The sequence below is a fragment of the Acinonyx jubatus genome, chromosome C1 (genome assembly GCF_027475565.1).
Source record: "Acinonyx jubatus isolate Ajub_Pintada_27869175 chromosome C1, VMU_Ajub_asm_v1.0, whole genome shotgun sequence".
NCBI lineage: Eukaryota > Metazoa > Chordata > Mammalia > Carnivora > Felidae > Acinonyx > Acinonyx jubatus.
In genome coordinates this window covers 69,650,752-69,675,301 of record NC_069381.1, presented here as the reverse complement: position 1 = coordinate 69,675,301, position 24,550 = coordinate 69,650,752, and the positions used below count along the sequence as shown (strand labels likewise).

At 39.1% G+C, this 24,550-nt stretch overlaps 1 protein-coding gene and 1 long non-coding RNA gene across 5 annotated transcripts in view; both read left to right on the top strand.

Moving 5' to 3' along the window:
- The window catches only part of LOC128313910 (uncharacterized), a 48,626-nt gene extending 35,916 nt beyond the window's left edge, over positions 1–12,710 (top strand). Inside the window, exons 2-4 of one of the 2 annotated variants that reach the window (XR_008295011.1) lie at positions 7,312–7,382; positions 10,201–10,307; positions 11,389–12,710. This is a non-coding gene — a long non-coding RNA (uncharacterized LOC128313910). Of the gene's footprint in view, positions 1–7,311; positions 7,383–10,200 lie in introns of both variants that reach the window. The other variant, XR_008295010.1, reaches the window with a different exon arrangement.
- A 2,194-nt stretch (positions 12,711–14,904) lies between these two features.
- Positions 14,905–24,550, top strand: part of TTLL7 (tubulin tyrosine ligase like 7) — a 141,846-nt gene continuing 132,200 nt past the window's right edge. The window contains exon 1 of one of the 3 annotated variants that reach the window (XR_008295008.1): positions 14,905–15,978. The gene's annotated coding sequence lies outside the window, so the exon portion shown is untranslated. The remainder of the gene's footprint in view (positions 15,979–24,550) is intronic. The other 2 variants (XR_003420084.2, XM_015070415.3) reach the window with 2 other exon arrangements.

The window sequence follows — 24,550 nt, the reverse complement described above, 5'->3', positions numbered from 1 at the left end:
GCTACATGGTGACAATGGAAAGCTTTATTTTCCTACTTAACACTCCCTGCAGTAAACCAGAGATGACAACATCATCATTTGTTTCTCAAAGTAAAAAGCCAGCCAGACATTAAGAAAAACTAGAATTGCAAGGATTTTTGCCTTTTCTGAGCTAGTTTTTTGGCTATTGGTATTGTTAAAGTAAAGCTCCTACTGTGAGGTGAAATGCAGAATGTTTTAATTTGTAACCTGGGATTTTTTTTTTTTTTAAGTTCATTTATATATTTGAGGAGGGGAGCGGAGAAAGGGAAAGAGCAAGCAGGGGAGGGGCAGAGAGAGAGGGAGAGAGAAAGAGAATCCGAAACAGGCTCCATGCTGTCAGCACAGAGCTGGACCTGGGGGTTAGTCCCAGGAAGTGTGAGATCATGACCTGAGCTGAAATCAAGAGTTGGTCGCTTAACCAACTGAGCCACCCAGGCATCCTGTCTACCTGGGATTTGTCTTAATTACACACAGTAGGATGCAAACAGAAATGGCTGTTATGAAGAAAGTTTGTAGTCACAGATCCCTAGAGCCAGAAGGCCCAGCACACTCTGCAGGGCCACATAGGGAATTATCACAGTCCGTCTGGAGGCAAAAGCAGGAGGGAAAAATGTGGGCAAGAACCTTACTGTGGTTTCTGAGGTAAGGAACAGGAGAGGTGAGGTAAGCAGGTTTAGGATTTGCTAGTGTGAATAATTTCAGCAGTCTGTGGGAGATATGGGCTAGTTTTCTGGCACCTGGCCCTGCCTGGTTATTAGGGCAGAGTAAAAGTGGCCCTGAGTTTGAGAGCCCATTAGAGGAAGTGGTTGATTGTGTGGGCTCTTAATTGGTAGTTCGCATATGAAAGACAGGCCAGCAGCTTGCTGTCTCCAGGATTTAGCTTTTCCTATGAGTGGTAGTCCTTCCAGGTTCAGCAAGGCCCCAGATGGCAACGCATCAGTACAGAAGCTAGGCAGCATCATTATTGCACAGAAATATGTCATACTTCATAACTGACTCTGAAAAAAATACAGCCACAATTCATATTAAAAATATAGAAAACTGAAAAATTTTGAAGTTCTCATCAATATGTAAAAGCCATATCTCATTTGTTACATTCACAGATTTATATAAATGGTATGACATTTGACTAAATGCAAATTGTTGCAAAACTAAGCACTCTGTACCTTTCTAAAAAAATACTGTAAGAAAAGCAAATACCATTTTTTCATACTAAATTATTTAACTTTGGCAAAATAAATAAGTAAATAGCTCAAAAATCTAGTACAGGTAAGAATATTGTGACTGCTTATTTAAATCAATCATATTTCCAGACCTTTAAAGTGACCAGTCAAATATGGCTCAGTGATAACTGTCAGCGTCAGGATTATACAACCCCTCGTATAATCAGGTATCTCTGCGATAATGGACCAGTCTCCTTTGTTGGGTCCTCTTCTTCTTGATCTTTTAAGTTCGGAATGCCTTAGGGCTTAGTTTTGGGGTCTTTTCTTTTCTATGAATGTACATTTTCTCAGTACTTTTGGCTAGACTTATGACTTTAAACCCCATCTATATGTTTTTAACTCCCAATTTTAGTTCTCAAGCCCAGATATCCCTCCCAAATTCCAAACTCATACATCCAACTTTCTACTTGAGTGCTTCACTTGAATGTCTAGTAAATGTCTCAAACTTAACATGTCTAAAATGGAACTCCCTCTTGTCTCCCCACCAACCCCTGCCCCACCCACCACCAAACCTCAGTTAATGTGTGTCCATATTTCCAATTAGTCAGAATGAATAGGACCTTCTCGACCCCTCTTTTTCTCTCATATCCCACATCCAATCCATAAGCAAATCCTTCTAGACGGACCTGCCCAGCTTTCACAGCTCTTTTTTTTTTTTTTTATGCTGGTGCAAGCTTGGGAACCTGAAGTTTATTTTAAATCTCAAACAGTTAAGTGTTGTTTCAATCAGCATTCATAGTCTCTTTGATAATAGAATTTCACCAGAAATTTAGGAGGCTCTTGATCTATTTCTCTGCTGAATTTCCTCATTGATTTTTGTGTTCTATTAGCTTCTACATTTGATCCTTTATTAACTATGATTATTTTAAAGATTGTCTGATAGTTGTGACATTTGTGTTTATTGTTTATTGTTCTATCTCCTCTCAGTAGGTTGTTTTTTCTTGCTTTTTAAAAGTCTTGTTGGGTGCCTGGGTGGCTCAGTTGGTTAAACGTCCAATTTTGGCTAAGGTCATGATCTCATGGTTTGTGAGTTTGAGCCCTTCGTCGGGCTCTGTGCTGACAGCCCGGAGCCTGCTTCAGATCTGTATCTCCCTCTCTCTCTGCCTCTCCCCTGCTTGCATTCTGTCTTTCTCTCTCAAAAATAGATAAAAAATAAATTAAAAAATTTTGTTTAAATTAAAAAAAATAAAAATAAATGAAAATAAAAGTCGTGTAATTTTCTTATTGACCTGCGAGACATTATGCGTAGGACAGTAGAGACAAGGTAAATAGTATTTACTCCTGGATAGGGGAATACCTCTTCTTCTGTCAGACCATTAATGTGGGTTTGAGTTGATAAGGTCAAAAGCTGAATTAGGTTTGGGTATTGTTTTTGCTTTTTTTGTCTTCAGTGTAACACGGGCTTAAAATTCAGCAATGGAGCTAGTACTCCTTTGTGCTTGGGATGGGAGACAGAGTGCGGGAGGGTTTCTCTAATTGGTTCTGCTCCACTTTTAACTTTCAGTCTCTACTCACACTTTTACCGCTTCCCCAATGGTAGAATGCTGTTGCAGGAGGGATTCTCTGTTGTCCTGTTGTAGCCTCATTCTCTGGCAGCTGGTCCTTGGAGGTTGAGCTTTCTCAGTATGTCCGCACATCCTACCTGTGGCAACCAAACTCTGCCTTGGATCTGGGATTGCGCTTGTGCAGGAGTTTCTTGTCTCTCCTCCAGTGGCAGCGGAACTTTGGTAACATTCAAGATCCAAGGTGGTTTTTTGCCTCTCCTCCAGAAGCAGGTGAATTTTGCTGCTGTTCCTTCCTTAGATGCAATGAGGTTTTGTCTAAAACCTGCAGGTAAGAGGGTTTGCTGCCCCTCCTCCTAGCGATTTAAAGTTTTTGGTTCACAGGAGAGAAGAAAACAGGGAAGCAAATAAGGCCTTGTGCTCATTTCCGAACAGACACCCATTACTTCTTCATACCTGCATATGGCTCTCTCAAATCTCCCTCCCTGCTCCCAGTCTTTTTGTGAGCACCCTATAGAGGTCTATGGGAAAACTTGAGGATGAATGCAATCTCCCTTTGTTTCTGGGATGTTCAGCTATCCCAAACCGATGCATCAGCCCACATGTGTCTTTAATTAAAAAAAAAAAAAATAGCTATTCTTTTTCTTACTCACTTGCCTGGTGGCAGCCAGTTTTTCCCCTACTCTGCCAAAGGTCAAAAGGTTCATGTGTTCCTTCTCTCCTTGAAGGAACTCGTGCCTCATTGCAACTCAGATTACTCAGTTGCCTTGTGATCTCAATTCTTTGAAGCTCAAGGAAAGTTATGCTTTTGTAGATTAACTACACTTTTTCCTTTTAGTTTTTAGCTTTAGTGTGATAGTCCTTACAACTTTGCACATCCTAAGTGAAAGCTGAGTTATGTTCCTTTTCCTTTTTTTAAGTTGATTTATTTTGAGAGAGAGAGAAAGAGAGGGAGAACTGAAGCGAGGAAGGGGCAGAGAGAGGAGAGAATCCCAGGCAGGACCCACATTGCCTGCACAGAGCCTGATGTGGGGTTTGAATGCATGAACTGTGAGACCATGACCTGAGCCAAAACCAAGAGTCAGACACTTAACTGACTGAGCCACCCAGGCCCCGCCTGTTCTTCATTTTTAAGTTATAGAAATTGCTTCTGGATAATTTAAGCAGAAAAGACATCTTTAACATGTTGATACTGGGGAATCAATAAAATCCACGGGTAAGTTAAAGAATCAAGCTTAAATTATACAAGAACTAGAATAATACAAGAACTAGAATAATTCCAAGTGTCCAGACAACAAGGACTACTTAATTATCTTGCTAAGTTACCTTTACTGGGAGGAATGAATTCCAACTATCCTCTAGATTCAAAGTCCTGGAGAATCTCTGCTTTGTTAGTTTTGTCCTTGTGTTTATCTTTTGGTTTTAAGAAGACACCATGTTTATACAAATGGTAGATAGAAATGCACCAAAATAGGTGTCATATCACTGGTATAGGATGAATATGTTTGAGGCAGGCAAGAAAAATAATTTTCTACTATGCTTATGAATATTGCTGATTTGCTGATTTTAATCTGTTACAATCAAGATTTCATTTGTTTGTTCAACAAATATTTATTGGGTATTTGTTATATGCAAGACAATGTTCTTATTGGAATTATAGGCAAATGCCCACAAAATAAGAAAGGTTTTATGTATCAAATTATCCATTTTTGGATGTATTCTGTTTTTGTTTGTGTCCTTCCATATTCCTGGTTTTAGTTTTGAATATTTAGATAATAATGAAAATGTGAAATGCTAATCTATTTTGTTTTGGCAGTGAGTTATAAGAGAAGAATCGGCAACAATATTAGGGAACCTATATTGCAAAACTATCATGTGGATTATTATATGATACTTTAAGGAAAAGAGAATAGCCTTGGAAGATAAATGTTCCCTAGTTTCAAAAATACTTAAATTTTTTTTTAACATTTATTCATTTTTGAGAGACAGAACACAAGCAGCGAAGGGGCAGAGAGAGAGAGAGAGAAACAGAATCCGAAGCAGGCTCCAGGCTCTGAGCTGTCAGCACAGAGCCCAACACGGGGCTTGAACTCATGAACTGTGAGATCATGACCTGAGCCGAAGTTGGACACTTAACTGACTGAGCTACCCAGGCACCCCAAAAATACTTTTTAAAATTTTGTACCATGAGATGAATTTCACTAATTATTCTCCATATCCTGAAAGTATTATGGGATCTATTAGTCTTGGCAGTGATTTAAGCTGAAAGGCAAAGTCAGAGGCAGTACAGAACTATATTTGATAGAATTATTTGTTGTGAGTCAGATTTTCATTCCTTATACTTCTAAGGAAATTACTCTTCTTGGAATGTCAGGGTGAGCCAAAAGGTTTGCAAGTTTAATTTTGTATTATTTGCTTGGCAAATGGAACGGGTTTTCCTAAGGAATTAGCCTGGTGACAAAATGTCATATGTCTGGGATACTTGGATCCACAAATGGGATGGAATATACTAGCTTCTCTTTCTTGGTAAGGCAGTAGAGTGGAACAGTAAGGATGGGAGCTCCTCCACAACGTGGGGGGGCTCTAATTCACAAACCTTGAAATCATGACCTGAACCGAAGTCAGAAGCTCAACTGACTGAGCCACCCAGTTGCCCTAGACTGGGTAATTTTAAATAACAAAATTTATTTCTCATAGTTCTGGAGGCTGGAAATCCAAGATCAAGATGTCAGTATGGTTGCCTTCTGGTGAGGGTCCTCTTCCTGGTTCATAGCAGGCACCTCTCATTGTATCCTTACATGGTGGAAGGTCCTAGGGATATTTCTGGAGCTTCTTTTATCCAGGCTCTAATCCCATTCATGAAGGCTCCATCCTCATAATTTACGCAGCTTCCAAAGGCCCCACCTCCTAATACCATTGTCTTTGGAGGTTAGGATTTGAAGACACAAATTTGATGGGTGCGTAACATTTAGATCACAGCAAGGAGAAATATGGAAATGCTCAAAAGCATTGGAAAAATAAACACTATACTAAAACAATGGGAACAGCAAAACTGAATTCAGAAGAAAATGTGTTGCCCTTAATTATGGAAGCAGAAAGGTGAACAAAGAAGGAAGGATTTAAGTACTTAATGAATTCAAGTAAGAACAAAAACAACAAAAACAAAAACAAAAAAACTTTGAAGAGGGAATTAATATTGATAAAGGCTGAAATTATTAAAATAAATAAAATAGAAAAGAATAATAAATTCAAAGATGGACTCATTAAAGAGATTAATAAAATAGATCAATACCATGTGAGTATGATAAAGAGAAGAGAATGAAATAAAAATTAAGCAAGATTAACAATGTGAAATTAGGAAAGAGATGAAAAGAATTTTAGGTAAACACGAAAGGTGACTTTGGAGCAGTACATTAAAAAAAAGAAAAAACTAGAAAAGAATACTTACCTAGGAAAATGTACATTATCGCTAATGACATAAAAGAGGTGAAAACTTAAGTAGACCAATTATTATAGAAGACATGGAAGAAGTGATTAATGGTCTCCTATTGAAAAAGGCAGCAGGCAGATGGATTCACAGCTGAATTTTTAATCTGACCATTGAAGAATAGATGATTCCTATATTATTTAAACTATTGTGGGACTTGGAGAAATATTGAAAGTTCTCCAGTTAATTTTATGAACCCAGACTGTCTTAAATACCAAAGCCAAAGAGAGAATGCAACAATAGCAACAATGACAAAGTGCAATCCAGCTTCACCTCTAGCTACAAAAGCCACATGTTTAAATAATATATTAGAGAACAGAATGGTGGAGTGAATCAAAAGACTAATCCACCATGACAAAACGGTCTTTATAAGAGGAATGAAAAGACAGTTCAATTCCAGGAAGTCGATCTACATATTGATTCCATTAAAAATTAAAGGAGAAAAACCCAACCATTATCCATAGGTGGTGGGAAGACATCAGACAAAGGTCAAGCAACTGATGCCAAGGGAAATTTGAAGCAAAACAGAAACAGAAGGAAATTACTTCAAGTAATGAAGAAAAGCCCAATAACATCTTAAATGGCAAAAATTAAATCTTTCACTTAAAATCAGGAATGAGGGGCGCCTGGGTGGCTCCGTCGGTTAAGCGTCCGACTTCAGCTCAAGTCATGATCTCACGGTCCGTGAGTTCAAGCCCTTTGTCGGGCTCTGTACCGACAGCTCACAGCCTGGAGCCTGCTTCGGACTCTGTGTCTCCCTCTCTCTCTGACCCTCCCCCGTTCATGCTCTGTCTCTCTCTGTCTCAAAAATAAATAAACATTTAGAAAAAAAAATAAAATAAAATCAGGAATGAGACAGGCATCGCTATAATCACTTGTATTGGTGATTCCAGTAAATGTAAATAAAATAATGGATGTAAGCAATGGAAAAAGAGATAAAGTTCCAGATACTGATGATATGCCTGTCTTCTTAGAAAACCCAAAGATTCTCCTGAAGAAAACAAGTAATAAGAGACTTTGGTGTGTTGGATTAATAAAAAATAAATTATAGAAATAACCAATCTCTCTCTCTATTCAGGTCAAAATCTCATAGAAAAGGAAATGGGAAGAATATTTCATTCAGAAGACAAATGCTAAAAAAATAATTTGGTAAGAAAGGTGCAGAACGTATATGAACAAAACTATAAAAATATTCTTGGGGGGCGCCTGGGTGGCGCAGTCGGTTAAGCGTCCGACTTCAGCCAGGTCACGATCTCGCGGTCCAGGAGTTCGAGCCCCGCGTCGGGCTCTGGGCTGATGGCTCAGAGCCTGGAGCCTGTTTCCGATTCTGTGTCTCCCTCTCTCTCTGCCCCTCCCCCGTTCATGCTCTGTCTCTCTCTGTCCCCCAAAAAATAAATAAACGTTGAAAAAAAATATTCTTGGGTGGGTGGGTTTGGGGTTGCAGATTCGAGCCCCACATTGGGTGTAGAGATTATTTACAAATAAAATCTTAAAAAGTAGAAAAATGTTCTTGGGAAATGCAAGATAAAATATAAAGAAATGAAGAAGCCTATTTATGTTAGATGGAATAACTTACTGTTACAAACATGTTAATTCTCCAAAAATTAATAAGTTAATTTAATGTTGTTTTAATTTGTATCTTTTTTCTCTGATGTAAAATACCATGTAATAATTGAAAAGAGTTCCAGGTATCTACATATAATAGTAATTGTGAATGAGTATAATCTTTAACTTGAGAATTTTTGAAGAATTTTCAAAATGATCAAAGTAATACTGAAAAAGGCAGTTAACAATTTTTTTTTTAATTTTTAAGTTTATTTATTTTAAGAGAGAGGGAGAGAGAGAGAGAGTGAATAGGGGAAGGGCAGAGAGAGAGGGAAAGAGAGAAATGCCCAAGCAGGCTCCCCATTGTCAGTACAGAGCCCAAAGCAAGGCTCGAACTCAGAAAACCCTGAGATCGTGCATGACCTGAGCTGAAACCAAGAGTTGGATGCTTAACCAGCTGAGTCACCCAGGCACCCTGGCAGTAACAATTTAATAAATACATTTTTGTATAATAAGTGTAATTATGTATAGTGGGTTTCATTTATCTTTTTAAAGTTTTTATTTATTTATTTTGAAAGAGAGAGCCGGGTGGGGGTGGGGGGCTGCAGAGAGAGAGAGAGGGAGAGAGAGAGAATCCCAAGCAGGCTCCACACTGTTAGCGCAAAGCTTGATGTGGGGCTTGAACTCATGAACTGTGAGATCAGGACCTTAGCCAAAATCAAGAGTCAAACGTTTAACTGACTTCAGCCACCCATGCTCCCTGTATAGTGGGTTTTAAATACTGGTCCCCCATTTCCTTTTCAACAAGTGGTGGGTGGGGTTAAAGGGTTAAGTGTAGCAGACTGGACGTTTGTGAGCCACATGTTGTTCTTGTCCTGTATGGTGTGGTCACACTGGTCAAATGATTGTGCATTAGAATCACTTATGGTGCTTAATAAGAATACAGATTCCAAGGTCTCACCCAAGAGTTCCTAAAATGAGAATTTTTAGCAAGAATTTGGAAACACTGGCTAACTCTATGCTGCAATGGTCGTTTCTTGTTTCAGCGTTTCTTTTCTGAGCACAGAAACCTAGAAAAGGGTACCCAATGTTTCCACTGGGAGGACTCTCATTTAAATCCTCTTTAAGAAATGACTCATTTCCTTTGAAGAATGAGAGTTGAAAATAGATTTTAAAACAGATACAAAATAGATTTTCTATTGTAGAGGAAAATGCAATGTACAGCTTGCTTTCTATGTAGCAGGAGGCAGTAAAAGTATGTGGAGAGTGATGTCATGCATTGGTTTGGGTTTGAAACCCGGCTTTGCCACTTTCTAGCTGTGTTACCTTTGACGAATTAATTGTTGTAATTCTCAGTTTCTTCATCTATTAAATGAGGCTGAAAATGGTACTTCACATAATAATAATACTTACCTCAAAAACACTATGACTTAAAAGGTGATAACTAGGGGCGCCTGGGTGGCTCAGTTGGTTAAGCGTCCAATCCTTGATTTTGATTCCGGTTGTGATCTCATGGATCACAAGTTTTGACCCTTCATTGGGCTCCGTACTGACAGCACAGACCCTGCTTGGGATTCTGTCTGCCCCTCCCCTGCTCAGGCTCTTGCTCTCTCTTTCAAAAATAAGAAAATAAACATTAAAAAAAAGTGATGGCTAAAAGCAAACAGAAATGACACTATTAAATATTCGCAATAAGAGTAACTTGGGATGTTAACATCACCACACACCTTAGTGTGTTGGCCAACACATAGTTTGTATTAATATTTTTTTCTGGTTATGCTGCTATATGTGTATTTTTTAATTCCAGAGAGAATTTATCCAGTTCTGTAAAACTTTGAACAGTATATTCCGTGAAGATCCAAAAGAAAATGATTTGTATCAGGCCATTGCACAGTAACCACTCTGCTGCGGCAGATCCAGGAAGTGGGGCAGGGAAGTGTCAGCTCTGAAAACCGCTTCCCCAAATGTGGGAAGGAGCTGCTGGCTTCAGCTCTTTCTCCGGAGCGGGACTCAAGTTTTGAAGACACCAGCACTGGGAAGATGCCTCAGGACTCCCAGACATTTCCTTTATTTGACAATCAGCGTTTAGTTCTTATCCACCTGAACTTTCTGTAGATTTTTGAAAGTGGTCGGGGCGCCTGGGTGGCGCAGTCGGTTAAGCGTCCGACTTCAGCCAGGTCACGATCTCGCGGTCCGTGAGTTCGAGCCCCGCGTCAGGCTCTGGGCTGACGGCTCAGAGCCTGGAGCCTGTTTCAGATTCTGTGTCTCCCTCTCTCTCTGCCCCCCCACCCCCGTTCATGCTCTGTCTCTCTCTGTCCCCCAAAAAATAAATAAACGTTGAAAAAAAAAGTGGTGACAGGTACACAGGTAACCAATGTATAGAGCTTGTTTGGTGAATCCTTATCCTTGTTATGTTTTCTAGACAACTGCACATGGATATGGAATGGAACATCCCTTATTCCTTTGGCCCAGACAGCGTTGTTGAGCCTGCTGTCAATGCACATATCTGTCGTTCCCCTTTCTTTTGTGGTAAGTTTCTGGATCTCTTTGAGCGCCCGAGGAGTACATTTCTTGAAACCCACTCCATCGTTGCACTTGTTGGAGGTTGATGGTGTATTCTCTGGTCACTACTTTGCTGGTAGCAGAACGGCCCTTCTGTCACCCTTCCTTGGGGGAGCCATTCTGAAGGGCCAGGTTGGAAAGGAGTTACTTAGTTATTATTGAATCAAAAAGTTCAACATGGTGTGGCTCACCACTGTAGTTTTATCAAAGGTACTAAGTATTTTCTTTCTCTTTGGCTCTCTTATTAATATCATTTTAAAAGTGATATTATTTGAATGTCCGCATGTCATGCTGATTTTGTGAATACAAATAAATTCACCCTAATAATGCTGCCTAAATAAGATTTAATAATCACCTTAAGTTTAATAGTCATCCCTTCCCACCCCCAAGCGCCCTCATTTAGGACAGGAAATACTCAGCTGGGTCTCCCAGGTGCTCCAGAATAATTCCACTCATGCTCTATGGCTCTGGGTTCCTAGTCAAGACATTTGACTGTATATTGGCCACCAATGCCCTTTATGAGAATATGCCTTTACTGGTGGAGCCATTCCTTATTGGTGGCAAGGTTGCACAACGGTCTGTGGCAGACTGGGTGAGAGAATGGCCCTCTCCCTGGCTCTGTGTCACTAGGGCCCATAGTAATACATCTTACACTCGAAATCCCACAAAGTCATTTGTGAAAATAATTCCTCAGTTTCTGGCCCTAACTTCTTTCCCCAACATGCTCAAAAGCATTTGCAGACTCTGTGGGAGAGTAGGGAATGCAGGCATCACACCATTCCCTCCTTTCCTTTTGCCAGTTTCTCAAGGTCACGGGCACAGCATGTCCCCTTCCTTCTTCATTTAGAAATATACACTCCACGAAGTTCAACTTATACAAACGGATGGCTGGAGATGTCACTGATAACCAGGTTCTAAATCCCAGCGTGGTCTCAGGTAAACCACCTGAGACCTTATCCTTCTTTCTTATATCCCTGTCAATCAGACAGAGATTACTAATTCCAAAGGCATCTTGGCTACTTGTCTCCTTTTGTGTCCCCTTTGAAAGTGAAACAACTGCATGTGGAGAGAAGAGTCACACATTTCGGAGGCTGAAGCCATCCCCACCCTGAGTCATAGCTGCCTGGCCTCACTAGGGATCTAGACACGGGCTCCTCAGCAACATGGAGCTCTGGGGATTTCTGTTTTGCTGGGACTGATGTGTGAACATTTACAATAACAGTCAACATAAGAACAATGACACAACATAGGTAAGGATTTAATTTTATTCCTTATTTTTCAAAAAGCTTCCTTAACATGATGTGACAGTTACTAATGCCCTATTACTTTAAGTTCTGCTAAAGTATATGAGGACCCATGACATTAAGTCCATTTAAAAACTCTTGTTCTTTTCTGGGAAGAATAGTGCAAAGTATAATATTGAACAATAGTTTAAGGGTAGTGTAAAGCACAATACAGTGTAAATGATGATGTAAAAATGATTAACAAAAAGGCAGTGGAGAATTTCTCCTCACCTTCACATGACCCAAATTATGCATTTTTTGTTTGTTTTGAAATTGATGTTTCCACGTTAATTCTGGGGGAAGTATAGCCTCTTCTTTCTGATTCCTACTCCTAACCTCAGGGTGACATCCACCTTAGATACTTAAGTATCTGCAATTTTCATAAAGAAAGGATAAGTAAACTCACATTCAAGGACCAATCATGGTTATGATAAAGCTTAGTATATGTTTCCCTGAGGCATTCTAGTGGAAAGGCACTAGTCTGATTGCAATGTTTCCTCTGCTGCTCATTATTTATGAGATGTGAACCCAGCATGACAAACTTTCTGAGCCTAGTCTGTTTAAAAACTAGCAATGATATTGGGGCACCTGTGTGGCTCAGTCGGTTAAGTGTCCAACTTCGGCTTAGGTCACAATCTCATGGTTCCTGATATAAAGCCCCGTGTCTACCTCTGTACTGACAGCTCAGAGCCTGGAGCCTGCTTCAGATTATGTGTCTCCCTCTCTTTGCCCTCCCCTGCTTGCACTCCCTCTCTCAAAAATAAGTAAACATTTAAAAAAAAAACAACTACCAACAATATCACCAATTTTACAGGAGTTTTTAGAAGAATAAATGTGGGAATGCAAGCTAGTGCAGCCACTGGAAAACAGTATGGAGTTTCCTCAAAAAACTAAAAATAGAACTACCCTATGACCCAGCAACTGCACTACTAGGTATTTATCCAAGGGATACAGGTATGCTGTTTCGAAGGGGCACATGCACCCCAATGTTTATAGCAGCACCATCAACAATAGCTAAAGTATGCAAAGAGCCCAAATGTCCATCGATGGATGAATGGATAAAGAAGATGTGGTATACATACACACACACACACACACACACTGGAGTATTACTCAGCAATCAAAAAAGAATGAAATTTTGCCACTACGTGGATGGAACTGGAGGGTATTATGCTAAGTGAAATTGGTCAGAGAAAGACTAATATCATATGACTTCACTCATGAGGACTTTAAGAGACAAAACAGATGAACATAAGGGAAGGGAAACAAAAATATAAAAACAGGGAGGGGGAGAAAAACATAAGAGACTCATAAATATGGAGAACAAACAGAGGGTTACAGGAGGGGGTGTGGGAGGGGGGATGGGCTAAATGGGTAAGGGGCACTAAGGAATCTACTCCTGAAATCATTGTTGCACTATATGCTAACTAATTTGGATGTAAAGTAAAATAAATAAATAAATAAAATTAAAAATTAAAAAATAAAATAAACATTGAAAACAAAGAAGAATAAATGAATAAAACTGGAAACAGTCTCAGTACAGTGTTTGGTCCATAGTATGTGCTCAGTTTATGTTAAAAGATTATGTTAACTCAAAAACGGACAAATCTTAATCCAGAGAAAATGGCTTTTAACTGTGGAATTTCTATTGGGGGGGATGTATTTTGAGGGTCTTTTTTTTTTTACTCCATTAAATTACATTTTAAAGGTAGTTGCCAACTCTGTTTTTTTTTTTTTGTTTTTTGTTTTGTTTGTTTGGTTTGATAAAGAAAACTATACACTTGTCTTAAATTTTACCATGGTCTGAAATGAGTCTGCTTAAGCCTGGTTGTGACCTGGGCAGGGACCAAGGGACCACAAACGGGCTTTCACAGCAGTCTAAGACATGTCCTGGTGGGAACTTCTCCTCCCAGCTCTATGAAGTTCATTTCATTTTAGGATACTATCTCCTCCCCTTTCCCAAGACACTAATCTTTAAAATAAAGTGGTGAACAATGAACCTGACATATTTTTGACTTTCTTTAATAATCTTTTATAGAGCTGTTAAAGGGGCTTCCTAAATCCACATTTTTTTTCCAACTGCCGTGGTTCAACATTTGTGGAACCACTGTAAACGATTCAAAACTGTCCCTTATTTTCCTGGATCTACAAATCACCTATCGGATGGGGCCCACTTGATTTTATTTTCTAACTTTCAGGCTGGGCGTGGATACCTTTTAATTCTTTGCTCCACAAAGATGCTTGGGTAAAAGGTCTGAGGAACCCCTTTAAGGACTCGGATGCCCCCTCTGATTTGTGGTAAGACGTCTGGAGTAAGATATGCACCAGGAACTGGCGCCACCGGGCCCCACCGCGGAGCAGAGGGCGGCACGAAGGCAGGGCTCAGGCCAGCGCCCGTTCGCATCCCCCCAGGAGGGGACACCGCCCAGGCGCACCCGTCGCTAGGTCCACTGTTTGCCGCGTTCGAACGGAGCCCTGAGCGGGACCAAGGCAAACCGGGAGGGGGGGGTGTGCCCGGAAAATCTAAAGGATTGTGTTCAGTCCACAGCCAGGGAGAGCAGGGGCTCCTGGGTTGTTACCTTCTGCCCCCCACCCCCCAAGCCCTCCCGGCGCTGCTGGGCGGCGGCAGAGTCCCCTCGGTCTTGGTTTCTCCCAACCGTCGCCGGGCCTGGGAGCCCTCCGCGTCCGCCCCTCTCCGCACGTCGCGCACCCCCGGTCGCAGCCCACTAATGGTCTGGTCCGTCGGTAGCCACCACCCCCTTCGGCAGCGACAGCTGCTCCAGCTGCTCCGGGTGGAGCGCCCTAGCCCCGAGCCGTGGCAGCCTAGGGTGGCGGGCCCGCGGAGGGGAGCAGTGGACCACCAGCTCTGGCTGCGGGGTCCGGGGGCGACCGCCCGCGGGGATCCGGGACGCGGGGGAGCCGCAGACGGACCGCCTGCAGCGCGGAGGCGAGGACCGGGGCTGGGCTTTCCTCACCCGGGTGAGTACCTGCTGCTCCGATCCTCCCGGACCCCCTTTCACTGCCCCACCCCACCCCGAGGTCTCGGCCCCCCACCGGGGACGGTCACAGCTCTAGGGACACTGGCTCCCGTGGGAGCAGCCGAGCCGGGAGCTCGTACTGTTAGGGCTAATGATTCAGCAGCATTCGTGCCCCGAGAGAGATTTGGGCAGAATGGGGGAGGGCAGGGGGACGGGGTCAGTTGCTGTGCTCTCACCTCAGTTTCTAGGCTTCAGAGGTGCCACTGGGCGGGCAGGGTCGGGTGGGGTGAACCAGAAAGCTCCCTGCTGGCTTGTTCTGTATTTTGTCCTTTTCCCACAGCATGGTACGAACCTCTGTGAGTGTGCGGTGCAGTCTTCAAAGTGTGTCACATTAGTGTGTTTTTCGCACTTGCGAGTGAAGCAGGGGGCCCTTGTCAGTTTCTTTACTTCTTGCTCCATTAGATGCCTAATTCACGCCTTCGTCCACTCAGTTTTTCTTCGCCTAGCGTTTCCCCGCTAATGTATGAAATAGATGCTGTGTGCAACTTGTCTTGTGTTCAGAGTGGGTTTGATTGGTCTTGGTATAGGAGGAAAAGATTTAAGGGAGGCAGGAAATAATACTTGCAGAGCCTGGACACTTACTTTTAGATAATATTATTTCATTAAATCATCACAACAACCTAGAACCAAAGGTGGAAAGTGAGGAGCCTGGAAGTTAAATTAGCTCCTCAAGGTCACAGAACAGGAATTTGAATGCAAGTCTCCATGACTCCAAATCCCATGGATCTTTCACCGTAAGGAGGAGTTGTGTGTCCCAGTGTAAGTGTACCTATATATGGTCTATTAGATGTTCAACATAAAATTAATTTTCATGTGAGTAATCTCAAACAATAGCAACAACTTGTAAACTAACTGTGTATGGAATTATTGTTCTTTTAGTATGAAAGAGCATTCTTTGAATTGCATGGAAAAAAAAACTATTTTCTTAGAAACCATATGCCAAAAAATAATATCTGGACAACACTGCATAGAAGAGCTAGGTCGTAGCAGGAGATGTTTAACACATATTTGGCAGTGATAAATGGTGGTTGCTCAAATGTTGGAAAAACCAATTAGGAAAGTTAAAAAAAAACGGGAAATTTTTTTTTCTTCTTAAACTTTAGAGAAAACATGTGCAATGAGAGCAGGTATTTAGTTCATGGGATGTGTGACTGAACTATTTTTGTGGGGTGTGTCATCCCATGATAGGGTGACAGATAAACTCAGACTGATAATGTTATTTGATTCTTTACAGCTGTGATTTGGCATAGTAGGTGATAACTCTATTTTACAGACTAAGGGACTGAAATACAGAGAAGACTCAAGATCATATAGCTAGTGAGTGGTGGAATCTGGACAAGCATTGACTTAGCAAAATGAGTGTTGTAGCAAAATGTAGTTCTGTATAGTGGGAAACTGCATTGATTTATTTTTGCCCTGCCCTTCAGAGTCAACAGTTACAATTGACCTATGTGCTCTTTCTGAAAAAAATAATGGATGCTGGGTTTTGCTTTGTCTATTGCTTGGCTGTTTGGTTTGCTTTCACTTACGATTTATGTATTCTCTCTTAAGATATGAAACTCTTGTTGATGTCTCTGGGGGCAGGTTGCTATAGTGCAAATGCTCATTATTCTCTTAGTACTGGAATAATATTTGATGGCAGATAGGAACATAATCATCTTAGTCTATCATGCATAGAGTATTGAACTACTTACATTGGAGAATTATTAATGAGGATATTGATAGACTAAAGCCCACTGCCTAAATAAGGCCATAAAATGGAGACACAAATATGTATTTGTTGTTCACCCAAGACCTTAAGAGAAGTAGGATCTTGTGATTAGTCTTAAATTTGATTCCTAGGAAGTCATTTCTTTTTGTTCTTTATATGGCTGTAGACTCTATCCTGAACCTTGCTGAGGCATCTTGCAGTCCAATCTGTTTAATTCCCAGGAGGATAGCAGACTTGGTAGGAATAAATAAGCGAAACTACGATCCCACTGCTATTAAAAAAAGCAAAAGAAAGTACATGTCCTAGTGGTGAAGGGTCAGCGGGAACCTTTTAAAACCGAGGCAACACATTTTATTTAGATAACATCACCGAGTATGAATATAATACCAACCTGGCTTTAGCACTTCATCTTTTCTCTCTCCTCTCTCTCTTCCTGTATGTCTGAATGTTTTGTCAAATGACTATGGTCTGCAAACCATTCAAATTCTTGACTTCAAGGACCTTAAAGTCTAACTGGGGAGATACTTACTTACACAGGAGTAATTAACAAAATAGTTAGAACTGGTCTAGGACCAGAAAAAGGTGGTGCTATGAATGCTATATCAACACCTTAAGAAGGAGAAATCATAGAGATGGGGGTTCATAAGAGGATCAGGAAACTCTTCATGGATGGAAGTGAATTCAGTCACTCTGCAAGATGGGAAGGGTTTGGATAGGTAAAGAGAAAGCCAGACAAAGAGGTTCAGCTAAGTGCTCATAGACTATTTGGCTACCCAGTGACAAATTGTGAAGAACCTTACATATCAGGCAGGGAAATCCACTCCTCATCTGGTAATCATAGGGAACTAATGTAGGTTACTAAGCTCGCTAGGTTTCTCTTTGGCTAGTCTTGTTCACATTCTCCATATTCCTTGCTCCAAGTGCTCTTCCAGAAAATACTGTATTTCCTGGGTTCTGATATTAAAAAGATCAGTTGTCAACTCAACCCAGAAGGAGTTTTCTATTCAAGTAACATTTTTCCTCTTTCAGAGAAGCTTGCCTTTCAAAAAGCTTTCCCTTTCCATTATAGATTTATGAACAATTTGGAAGCTATAAGAATATGAAAAGGCAAAAAATCACCATGCTTGTACTAACAAAGATAAGCAGTATTAATATTTTGATGTGATTCTGATGCTTCCTCCCCCTCTTTTTTCTGTGCATAGTTTTAATCATGATATATATATTCCTTTTTAAAATGTTTTCACTTTACATTTTATAACATTAATTTTCACTTAATTACAACTAGACAGCCAACTTCTAAAATATCTACATAATATTGCATTAGGTAGATGTACCATAATTTCTTAACCATTCCTCAATGTTGCTATATTATTGACGATAATAAGTAATGCTGTGATGAACATCTTTGTTCGTAAGCTCTTTTCTATATTTTAGAAATTGGTTTCTTAGGATAGAGTCTCAGAAATGAAATTCCAGGTTAAAAAGTATGAATTCTTAGTTTAAATTTTTTTAAAAAAATTGAGATATAATTGACATATAACATATTAGTTTCAAGTGTACACCATAATGATTTGATATCATTTGATATTTACATATATTACGATTGATCACCACACTAAGTCTAGTTAATATCTGTCACCACCCAGTCACAGCTTCTTTTCTTGTGATGTGTAGTTTGGCTACTTTATGCAAGTTTTGAAGCTCTATTGGATTCATCATGTTCTCTTTGGACATTACAAATTAAATATAAGATATTGGCATATTATTAATTAATAACAGTCACTCCTGTCTGTGGTTCCTCAGATTATACTTTTTCAGGCAACCTCTTCTTTTGATTGGAGAAGCTACTTAAATTATTGGTACTGGGCAAAATAGGTGAAGAGGATTAAGAGATATAAGCTTCTAGTTATAAAATAAAGAAGTCATAGGGATGAGAAGAAACAACTGAATGTAGTCATAGAGAATATAGTCAATAATATTATAATAATATTGAATGGTGACAGATGATAACTACACTTATTTGGTGTAGTGGTGAGCATTGCCTAATGTATAGCGTTGTTGAATCACTGTGTCGTACACCTGAAACTAATGTAATATTGTATGTCAACTATACTTCAGTTAAAAAAAAAATCTTGGGTAGTGAGAAAGGCAGGCGGAGGGGGCCACTGTGGAGAGATGGCAATAGGTTGGAGAACATGTTTGGTGAGAGCCAGCCAGACGGAGTTGATAGTCAGAGGAAGGAATACATGACTTTCTGGTTTTAGCACTGTGTCTGCAGACCTCGACTCCCTCCCCTGTAGCCTCCCCTCCGGCATCTACCCCACCCTTATCTCTTTCAAACTTCACCTTCTTCTGTCGGCCTGTATCAGGTTTCCAGGTCTCCAACTTCAGTATCCTGGTAATGCGAGGCATATGAACACACTCTTGTACTCTAATTTAGAGAATCCACATAGGTGAGGGAGGGAACTTCAGATCTCCTTCAGGTTCTCAGCAGAAGCCCTGGATATAAGGTACAAGAGAGTGTAGTGAACATTGATGATTTCTGCCCCTTCCCCATGTACACTGCTAGAGACGGCCTTTGAGATCAGTGTCCAATGAGACACACAGAGAACATTCCCAGCATTTCCCTTTGGGATTCAGACACTTCCCTTCCCTTGTTGTAACTCTCCACCGAAGGAAATCTCCCTCAAGGAGAGAGACTAACCCCTAACCCCTAACCGCAGCAGTTGTAGGGATGGAGTGACATTACCTCCTCTGCTTTGGCCATCTCTTATTCCCCCAGTCTCTCACCTCTGCTTCCTCTGAGTCCCACCTCCACCTACTTGGAATACCGGAAGCCATTGAGGTGGGGACGTCATTAAGTTTCTCTGAGGACCAATGGAAGGGAGTCACTGGGATGTGAATATGCTTTGAGGGCACAAGTAGGGAACCTGCACAAGTATGTAACATGTCATCAGTTTTGGGAGATCTGAAAGGAAACAATGAAAACTGAACCATCAACTTTACAAATCCAAAATAGGCACCCTCTTCCCCTTTTTAGGACCTGACAGATGATTTCTGGTGGAAGCCGGGCATTGAGGTACACAGTATTTTGGGAAGAATTTGCCCTGTGCTTAGTTGAGAACTATTATTTAAAACAATTTCCTTAAACTTTCAGAAAGTGGTAAATTTATTTCCATTCCTCTCAGGCATTATCTGTCAAAGTTGAACTGGGCATAGCCAGCCGTTTCCCTAGGGTTAACTCAAAGTTAAAAAACTTAAATTTAAATAGGCTTGCCTATTTATTCTCCACTACCCTTATTTTTGTTAATTCCCATTTGACATTTATTTGTTAACACACTCCTGCCCATAGTACACATAGTAGTTAACAGAGCCAAGGTGTTGAGATTGTTTAGGCTCTGAGAAGGTGAGTGATAAATCTGTTTTACTCTTTTTTCCTTCACTCTGTACTTGCAAGTGACTGGTTGGCCTATGTTCCTTTGACTCCTTTGAAAGTTTAGAGTTAGGTGGTCAGGTGATCACTGGGTCTTCTCTAAGGCTGACTGAAAGCTCTGTGAGAACTCCTTCCTTTGAAATTGATGATATTCTTGTTCTGCTGGGTGTGCTGAACTGTCCACATTGTTTGGTTTTTTAAAATTGTGTTGTGGCTCCTGAGCTTCCAAACTTCCATGTTATTTTTGTTCCTCTGCTTAGCCATGTGAAATGGAACATTATTTTTGACAAAGGATTCTTTTGAACACTTCCATCTCTTTTACTCACTACTTTGCAAAGCCTGACCTATGTCAGGTCTAGTTCAGCCAGATGGAATTAGCTTATTTTTACGTGAATTCTCCTTTTCCTCCATTAGTGTATTTCTGTGAAATTGACTTCTTAAAGTAAATTCAGCATTTGTAGATTTGGAAGATGGATCAGCAGTAATCCAGGCAGCAGGTTCAAGATTATTTTGAGGTTTTTTTGTTGGATTAGAATTTTAGAGCTGCTTAGATACATCTCTCTTTTAAGGTAGCACTATCTTTCTTTTGTAAGAGGAGTGAACCCACTTAAAACTTATTTGTGTAAAATCTGCTTTAATTGATGTGGTCCTAGTACTAGGTTTGACTGATTTTGTGTTATGAATGGTTATATGTGTGGAGTATTGGTAGGAAAACGTGGATTTAATTTACATCATTGCATTCGATGGAAAATTTTCATGTGTAATTTTGTCGTTATTACTTAAGCTAGTTTTTTCAAGGTACTTAATAAATAAAATCTGTAACCATGTGTGATTCTCATAGTGATTGCTAAAAAATCAGGACAATAATTTTAGCACACATCTCAGTTTATATTTAGAATCAGTCAGTCTGCAGTTACCCAACAAATATGTGCTAGCTACTCTGGAGAGGAACGATAGAAATTGGACACTTTCTATATTCAGCTTAGTTTACATGAAACCAAATGGGGGCATTTTCATTTAGCTTTTAGATTTGATCACATGCAAGATGACAATATGGTATTTAGGTACTTGGCATGTCTCAATCTAGAATATTAAATATTCTTTCCTCCATTTCAGCAATATAAAAAATCAAGTGAGAGGGAAAAAAACGGGCATAATTTGCATGCACATTCATTAAAATTGGTCTACAGCTGCCCATTTAGATACTGATTTTGACAATAGATGACAATACTGAGATACTGATTTTGACAATAGATTTTGACAATAGCATTTACTATTATATGTAAATAAAAGGATAATCTTTATTCATTTAATGGATAGTTTTAATGGTTTTACTTTTAGGGTATTTGAGGAAAAAAAATAGCTTGTCAAATTCATTGAATACATTTTAAAATCTCTGACATCTACATTTACTCCATGTCAGCATCCCCTTTGGTCAGCAAACACATTTCAACCCATTATTTTTGGTAAGTTGAAACAAGTTATTTCTGGAACTTGCTACAAAAGGATACTAGATGTCTTAAATATTAAGGAAAGCTTGATGTGCAGGCGAGGGGGATCAGTGCTTAAAATCAAATGAACTGTATGCATGTAGAAAAGCTTTTTCACTTGTCAAAACTCAGTGCCAAATGAGTATTTTGGGAAGAAAGAAAAGTTTACTGCTCCATATGTGAGGGGGCTGTCATTTCAGAATAGAAGGCATTTTGTCTTTTAAAAATTTATCTTGGGTATAGAATATGTGAGAGCTATTTTCTTCCTTAACTAAGGAATTAAAAGTTAAATGTTCTTCATTAGTTATAGTAGGGCATACTTACTTCAATAACATGCTTGAGAGTGTGTTTGTGAATTTTGTTTTTAGTATCCATAAGGAACCAGAATAACTATAAATATGAAGTACGGTTCCTAAAGTTAGCTTCTACTGGGAATAAAATTAAGCAAATATACTTAGCAATATCTATGAATATATATATTTAGATGTCCAAATAAAATTACCTAATGGTCCAAGAGTTTTCCTGTCTTTAATATGACTGTACATATTATGGTGGTATGAGAGCGATTATCATGCTTTCTAGAAGAAAAAAGTAGTAACTTTTTCTTTCAGAGCAGTATGAAAATATTGTGATTTATATAATTATTTGGGTTCTTTCTAACATTTTGTAAGTATTCCACAAATGCAACTTTTCCTTCCACTTAATATTTGGTATTATTTTTATATAATTTTTTATTGTGATTAAAAATTCATGACAAAATTTACCATGTTAACCATTTTTAAGCATACAGTTGGTAGTGTTAAATATATTTACATTGTTGTGAAACAGATCTTCAGAAATTTCTCATCTCACAAATCTGAAATTCTGAACTAATTAAATAACAATTCCCTTTCCCCCCTCTTCAAGCCCTTGGTAGCCACCCTTTTATTTTCTACTTCTATGAATTTTACTACTTTAGATACCTTAGATAAATGGAATCATGTAGTGTTTGTCTTTTTGTGATTTATTTCTTTCACTTAATGTCCTAAAGCTTCATTCATTTTGTAGCATATGTGAGGATCACCCTCCTTTTTAAAGCCTAATAATATTCCATTGTATATGTAAACCACATTTTGTTTATCCATTCACCTGTGAATGGACATTTGGGTTGCTTTCACTTCTTCACTACTGAAAATAACATAGCTGTGCAAATATCTCTCTGAGACACTGCTTTCAATTATTTTAGATACGTACCCAGAAGTGCTATTGCTGGATCACATGGTAGTTCTATTTTTAATTTTGAGGGAAACTTTCATCTGTTTTCCATAGTAGTTGCACTATTTTACATTCCCAATAGTGTGTAAGGGTTCTAATTTCTCCACACCCTCACCGACACCAGTTATTGATTGATTGATTACTTGATCCATTGTAGCCATCCCAGTAGGTATGAAGTGATATCTCATTGTGGTTTTGATTTGCATTTCTCTGGTGGTTAGTGCTGTTGACGTCTTTTCATGTGCCTGTTGTCTGTCCGTACATCATCTTTGGAGAAATGTCTGTTTAGGTCCTTGGCCCATTTTTTAATGGGTTATGTGATTTTTTTGTTTTTGAGTTGTTGGAATTCTTTACATATTCTGGATATTAACCCCTTATTGGGTATATTATTTTCTCCTACTCCATAGGTTGTCTTCATCATATTAATCGTGTCCTTTGATTTACAGAAGATTTTTGTTTAATGTAGTCCCATTTGTCTATTTTTGCTTTTGTTTTTTATACAGCATTGATTACTTTGAGCAGTTTAAAAGTGCATTGACAGGGGCGCCTGGGTGGTTCAGTCAGTTAAATGACTTAATTTCGGCTCAGGTCATGATCTTACAGTTTGTGAGATCAAGCCCTGTGTAGGGCTCTATGGTTATAGTGCGGAGGCTGCTTGGGATTCTCTGCCCCCATGTGCGTGCGCACACTCTCTCTCCCATTCTCTCTCAAAATAAATACATGAACTTAAAGTATATTGACAGAATTATTTCAAGTTGCTGTTTATTAATTCTTTCCCACCTTATTCTTTAAAGTCCACATGATTATTTTTGAGACCTTATGTGGTGATGACTGGTGTAATTATTTAACAAATTAAACCGAATTTTGATAGGAGTCCCTTTTAAAAATATCCAGTGTAGTATTTATTTGCTATAATTTACCATGTGTTAATAGGAATTGTCTTAAACTTATGTATCAATTTAGGGAGAATTAACATCTTTACCGTGTTGATTTTTCCAGTCTGTAAACATGGAATGTCTTCACAATTTAGGTTTTCATTGGTTTATTAGCAATTTATAATTTTAATTATATAGATATTACCAATGTTTTGTTAGACTTATACCTAATTACATCATTTTATTTGGAGTGTCTGTAAATGATATTCATTTAAAATGTGTTTGCATTACTTTGTTATCAATATCTAGAAATGTAGTTGGTTTTTGTAGGTTGATCTTGTATCCTGAAATTTTACTGAACTCACATTTTGGATCTAGGATTGTAGGTCCTTTGAGAGTTATTTATTTGTTTATTTTATCATCTGCAAACCACGACAGTTTTCTTTCTTTCTTTCCAATATGTTAAGGTTAAAATAAATCTTTAATTTTTTTTTTTTTTTGCCTTATTTCAAGAGCTAGAACTTCTCGTATTGTGCCAAATAAGAATGTTGAGAGTAGACATTCTTGCTTTGTTCCCAATATTAAAGGAAAATTATTCAGTCTTGTACTATTAAGTATGATGCTAGCTATAGGTTTTTTGTAGATGTATTTTATTAGGTTGAGAAAGTTTCCCTTCTGTTTCTAGTGTGCTGAAACTTTTTATCCTGATATTGGATATTGAATTACATCAAATGTTTTTTCTGCATTAATTGATATGCACATATGATTTTTTTCCTTAGCCTATTGGTATGGTAGATTACATTGATTAATTTTTAAATAGTGCATGAGCCTTGCATACATGGAAGAAATCCTGTTGGGTCATATATACACATGACACACACACATACACACACACACACATTGTTGCATACAATTTGCTAAAATTTTATTAAAGATTTTTGCATTTAACTTCATGAGAGATGTTGGTTTATAGTTTCCCTTTTGTTGTGCTTTCTTTATTTGGTTCTGGTTGTTAGAATACTACTAGCCTCATGTGGCACTAAGAAACTACAGTTTGTTGAGTTTGGATGTTGTATCAAATTCAAATATCCATAATTAACTGAGGAGACTGTTAAAATACTTCTTT